Here is a 6,000-nt window from a genome sequence, read left to right on the forward strand (position 1 = left end):
GGGGGCCGAATACTTATCACCAGGGGGTGAATACTTATCACCGGGGGCTGAATACTTATCACCGGGGGCTGAATACTTATCACCAGGGGGTGAATACTTATTACTGGGGGCTGAATACTTATCCCCAGGGGCTGAATACTTATCCCCAGGGGCTGAATACTTATCACCGGGGGCTGAATACTTATCACCGGGGGCTGAATACTTATCACTGGGGGCTGAATACTTATCACCAAGGGCTGAATACTTATCACCAGGGGCCGAATACTTATCACCAGGAGCTGAATACTTATCACCGGGGGCTGAATACTTATCACCAGGAGCTGAATACTTATCACCGGGGGCTGAATACTTATCACCGGGGGCTGAATACTTATCACCGGGGGCTGAATACTTATCACCGGGGGCTGAATACTTATCACCGGGGGATGAATACTTATCACCGAGGGCTGAATACTTATCACCGGGGGATGAATACTTATCTCCAGGAGCTGAATACTTATCTCCAGGGGCTGAATACTTATCACCGGGGGCTGAATACTTATCACCGGGGGCTGAATACTTATCACCAGGAGCTGAATACTTATCACCGGGGGCTGAATACTTATCACCAGGAGCTGAATACTTATCACTGGGGGCTGAATACTTATCACCAGGAGCTGAATACTTATCACCGGGGGCTGAATACTTATCACCAGGGGCTGAATACTTATCACCGGGGGCTGAATACTCATCACCAGGGGCTGAATACTTATCACCGGGGGCTGAATACTTATCACCAGGGGCTGAATACTTATCACCGGGGGCTGAATACTTATCACCGGGGACCCCCTGTATTACTTAGGTGCCGCCTCAAAAAGCCTCTAGGCAATATTCTGCAGCATTAACATTTTAAACAAATTTGCCCCCTTTTTATACAGGTCACACCCCAGAAACACTCTAGACTCTAGACCAACTACAGATCCTCTAGATATGTACAGACCCCTGACCAGATCCCCCACACCATACAGAGACACAGAAAGACCACCATATAGACCTAATCCCTTAAACAAATCCAGACCCCTTGAAGGGTTTTCCCACAAACCCACAAAGCAAGTTAGTATTTTGGTGATCATTGGGGGTCTCAGTGATTGGACCCCCACAGATCACTAGAATGGGGGTCCCAAGGGGTCCAATGTACCCCCATTCCACCATTCGTAGTACTAGAGAGGTGGCCAGAGCAGCCCTTCTCCTATGGTTGGGCTGCCCGGTTTATCTCTATGGAGCTGAGGTAGATTGCCGAGTACGGTGCTCGGCAATCTTCGTGTGGAGATACGGGAAAGCCCACGTACCAGCTGCTCTGCCCATTTCGGTGGCGTTCCCGTGATACCCATCACTAAAACCCCTACTAATCAGCAAGTTAGGCCCTATACTGTGGATAGAGCCTACCTTGTTTTATAAGGAAAACCCCTTTGTCAGGGCTCGGGGTCAGTGAACCCCTTGACCACCGTGGACGATGACACAAGCCGACACCTGGGATTTGAATCTAAGTGGCATCAGGTCTTCACCAGAGCCCGCCGCAAAGCAGGATGGTCTTGCTGCGGCGTGGTCGTTCCACAGATGCGCCTAGTCCGTGGTGGCAGCTAAGGTCAAGGTACAGGAATGGCAGACAAACTCGTGATCAGAAGTAGGCAGATGTTCAAGGCAGGCGGCAGAGGTGCAGAGTCAGGGTCAGGTCCGGGGTCACAACAGGAGGTCAAGATACAAGGAACAGGATAGATGGGATGCAAACCCGGAAGTGGCCAGTGCCAATCAGCCCTGGCCCTTTAAATCTTTGAGAGCCGGCCTTAGGGAGCGGGGATGCACGCACAGACCAGAAGACCCGGAAGCAGGAGCATGGAGAGGTAAGTGGGGACCGGGACGGGCACCACCACAGAGAGGTGTACAAGTGTGCCTGGGATCCGAGACGTGGATCGCAAGGACACCCGTGACACCCTTTAAGAAAATATAGGTACTAGACACTTATACCTTACTCTTTCAGGTGTCCAGTCCTCTCCCATTTATTTTGTGCCATTTTTTCTTCCTGCAGCGCTACAACAGGAGTAACAAAGTATTGCACCTCAATGTATATATTGGGTCCTCCAAGGGTGCTTCATGGAACGTCTTTACGTTGTGGCAAAGAGAAACAACATTGTTGTCTTACCAAATCTAAAAATAGCCAGGAAAATGAACATTGAATTATGTCAGACAATGTAATTAAGATAAATAAGTGCCCCCTCCCTCGTTCTTTAATGATGGGGTTCTGTGCCGCCCCATCCGCCGAGGAAGCCTCTTGTATGATAGACAGATGTTATTTACAAGGAGCAGATGGGAAAGCCACGGGGCTGGGAGATTAATAAATTGTTGAAGATTGTATTCATCGGGAATGTCTGTTTGCTTTAGCTCTAGATCTGTAATTGGGGGTTTTCATATTCGAGGTGACCGTGACCAACCAAATAAACGACTCCATCAAAATCCCAATCTTACATGTGACACTACAATATTACAGTGATTATTATCAGAACGGGCAGCAATACATTACGTGAATTAGTTTGTGGTCATCACTGAGTAACCAAAGCTGCTCAATGCAATGAGGACAGAGACCTTCATAAAAAGAGCTTCCTAAAAGAGCAGGTCCACCTCCAGATCTAGGAGATCTTCATGTCTGTTTAGAAGAAGGAATATCACAACCCACATAGGCGCAATTAACAGTTTTTAACAAGATTGTTTCAGTTCGTATCATAAAGGATCAGTGATGATGTTGAGGAACCACACATGGAGGACCAACTATGAGGCTGAAGAACTAAACATAAATGACCAGTGATGATGCTTAAGATATCAAATGTGGAGGACCTGCCATGAAGCAAATCACAAATGGAGAACCAGTACCGATGCTGTGGAACCACACATGGAGAACCAGTAATGTTCCTAAGGACCCATACATGGAAACAATGATACTAAGGAACCACACATGGAGAACCAGTAATGTTCCTAAGGACCCATACATGGAAGCGATGATACTAAGGAACCACACATGGAGAACCAGTAATGATGCTGAGGGACCATACAAGGAGGACCAACAATGATGCTGATTAATCAAATGTGGAGGACCTGCTATTATACTGAGGAACCACATGTGGAGGATTAGCAATTATGCTGAGGAACCACACATGGAGAACCAGTAATGTTCCTAAGGACCCATACATGGAAGAACAGCGATGATACTAAGGAACCACACATGGAGAACCAGTAATGATGCTGAGGGACCATACATGGAGAACCAATGATGATGCTGATGAATCAAATGTGGAGGACTAGCTATTATACTGAGGAACCACATGTGGAGGATTAGCAATTATGCTGAGGAACCACACATGGAGAACCAGTAATGTTCCTAAGGACCCATACATGGAAGAACAGCAATGATACAAAGGAACCACACATGGAGAACCAGTAATGTTCCTAAGGACCCATACATGGAAGAACAGCAATGATATGAAGGAACCACACATGGAGAACCAGTAATGTTCCTAAGGACCCATACATGGAAGAACAGTGATGATACTAAGGAACCACACATGGAGAACCAGTAATGATGCTGAGGGACCATACATGGAGGAACAACAATGATATGTGGAGTTCCTATTATACTGAGGAACCACATGTGAAGGATTAGCAATTATGCTGAGGAACCAACCAGAGATAGAGGAGAAGTTGTGATGCTCAGGAATCATGGTGGATAAGTGTTGGCTTCTTAAGTCTAACAGCGTGGTGCAATTGGATACATCAAGAAGCTTAGGCATGAAAAGCATGGAGCGTGATCATTGATTTTTGAATTTTCTTTCACGGAAAGAGATTCTTATACAAAAAAAAATTGTTAAAACAACTTCTTTCCAGAAAATGGTGGTCTTACAATGTAATACTCTCCATTTTCTTGCCTAAGCGAGCCAATGATGAGCTATCTAGAAGGTTCCCAAATATGTTATTACTGTTATTATTCATTGTCTGGTCATACCCCAATATGGGGTGGCCGTAGGGGGTGCGTGGCTTGTAAATTCATGGTGCATTAGGCACCACTGCTGAAGGTGATGCCTTTGATGTCCTGATACCCATGGCTTATAGCCACCATAATAGTCATTATATGGAGTTGTCATACCCACAAATTATTGGGGCTCATTTACTTACCTGGTCTAGTCGCGATCCCGCGGCGCATTGTCCAACATGGATTCGGATTCTGCGGGGATTCACTAAGGTCGTGCGCCCGATATCCACCAGGTGTCGCTGCTGTGCCGAGGTCCGCCGGAGTTCACCTACTTCTTCCCGGTGCATGTAAGTGCTTGATCTTGCGACACATTTAGTTTTTTAAATTCCGCAGTTTTTCCGAATCCGTCGGGTGGTCCTAAAGCCCCCCCTTCTGATTTCTGTCGCAATTGTGCCAAAATTCAACCGTGTGCACCAAAATCCCGGCGGAATTCGCCGCAAAACGGAAAAACGAAAGTGTGGCCGCGGAACCCTTAGTAAATGACCCCCCTTATGCTTATTATGATGAGAGCACTGTATTGTGCCATTCCATAGCTCAGTATATTGTGGTATTTGGTGACAGTAGTACTGTAGAAGTGCTTCATGTTCACCGGGGTGCATCCTAACACTGCTGTGGTCTTAGCTCTCTGCATTGGGCACTCCCCTCTTCTCAGAGCAGAGGGGGGTGTTGTGTATCAGTCCAATGCAAAAAAGCAAAGAGCACAGCAGTGTGAGGACACGTTCCCGGTGCACTAGTTACCACCCTGGAATATAAACCCATTTTCACAGTCTTGCTGCTACTAAGAACAGACCCAAAGGTCTAATAATATGTCTCTACCAGGAAAATCCCAAGCACGAACTGTAGTTTTGCATGGTCAGACCTGTTGACGGTTCCCTAATTAACAAAAATTGGGACATTTAAAGGAAAACTCCAGTCAAAGATACAGTAATTCATGAGTGAGTCATGAGGCAGGGACTGAAGGGAGGAGCGTGACTCATTTTCATTGTATTCCTAGAACCTGGAGTCATGCTCCTCCCTTCAGGCCCTGTACAAGGTAGAATTCAATATCATCTGGAGTGTTCCTTTAAGCCACACCCTCGGAACATGCCTAAAATTGCAATATTCTATAGAACATTGTTCAGTATTGTCCTAAAAATATGAACTGTTGACCAACTCATGTGACCAGAGAAGTACTATCAAACGCTTAGACCCAGAATGCTAGAATGGTAATAGGTCACCTTCAGGGACCACCATTGTCTGACCTTTGTTAGGACTTGGGCCACTCTGTTTCCATTGTTTTTATAGAGAGGACCCTCCGTTACAGCAATAGACCCTATTAGAACACAAGGAAAATCTTAGAGGGTGCTAAAAGACAATAGATGAGATTGGTACGTCAATGCCCGACCCATTAAAAAGCCTTGAAACATATTATCCAGACATGACTCCATTGTATAAATATTTGCATAGTTGAACCCCCCCTAAGAATCATCCTGTACGTAACATCTTGTTTCCCCCTGATGCATGAAGTCAGATGGAACATTCCTCGTGGTCAGATCATGCCACGCCATCCTATACTGCTGTGAAATGATTATCTCAGGGGTCTTACAAATATTTCTCCGAAAAAAATTCTTAGTGCCTGAGCTGAGATCATTAGGAATGACCCCTCTGGAGTTTCTGTCAGTCACGTCTGTTAAGAAGGAACATTTCGTCCTTCGTGAAATTCAGACGTTTTATGGTTCCTTTCCACATCTGGGAACCAAGGATTTTAAAGTCATGGGCTTAACCTACAAAAATCTACAACTGCCTAGCAGTGTCGGAGTGGGTTTCCCTAGGACCACCAGAGAAAATCAATCTGGGGGCCCACTCTTCATTATCCCCAAGAAATATACTGTAGATGCCTTCAAATTGTGTTGTTGTTTTTTTATGGACCTCTGGGGTTCAGTATTGGGTTGAGCCAGGGGCCC

General features: G+C 46.0%; 1 protein-coding gene across 2 annotated transcripts in view; it reads left to right on the forward strand.

Moving 5' to 3' along the window:
- Nucleotides 1-6,000, forward strand: part of SHISAL1 (shisa like 1) — an 89,736-nt gene that overhangs the window by 63,086 nt on the left and 20,650 nt on the right. The window lies entirely within an intron of this gene.

This window comes from Engystomops pustulosus, chromosome 4 (genome assembly GCF_040894005.1).
Source record: "Engystomops pustulosus chromosome 4, aEngPut4.maternal, whole genome shotgun sequence".
Classification (NCBI taxonomy): domain Eukaryota; kingdom Metazoa; phylum Chordata; class Amphibia; order Anura; family Leptodactylidae; genus Engystomops; species Engystomops pustulosus.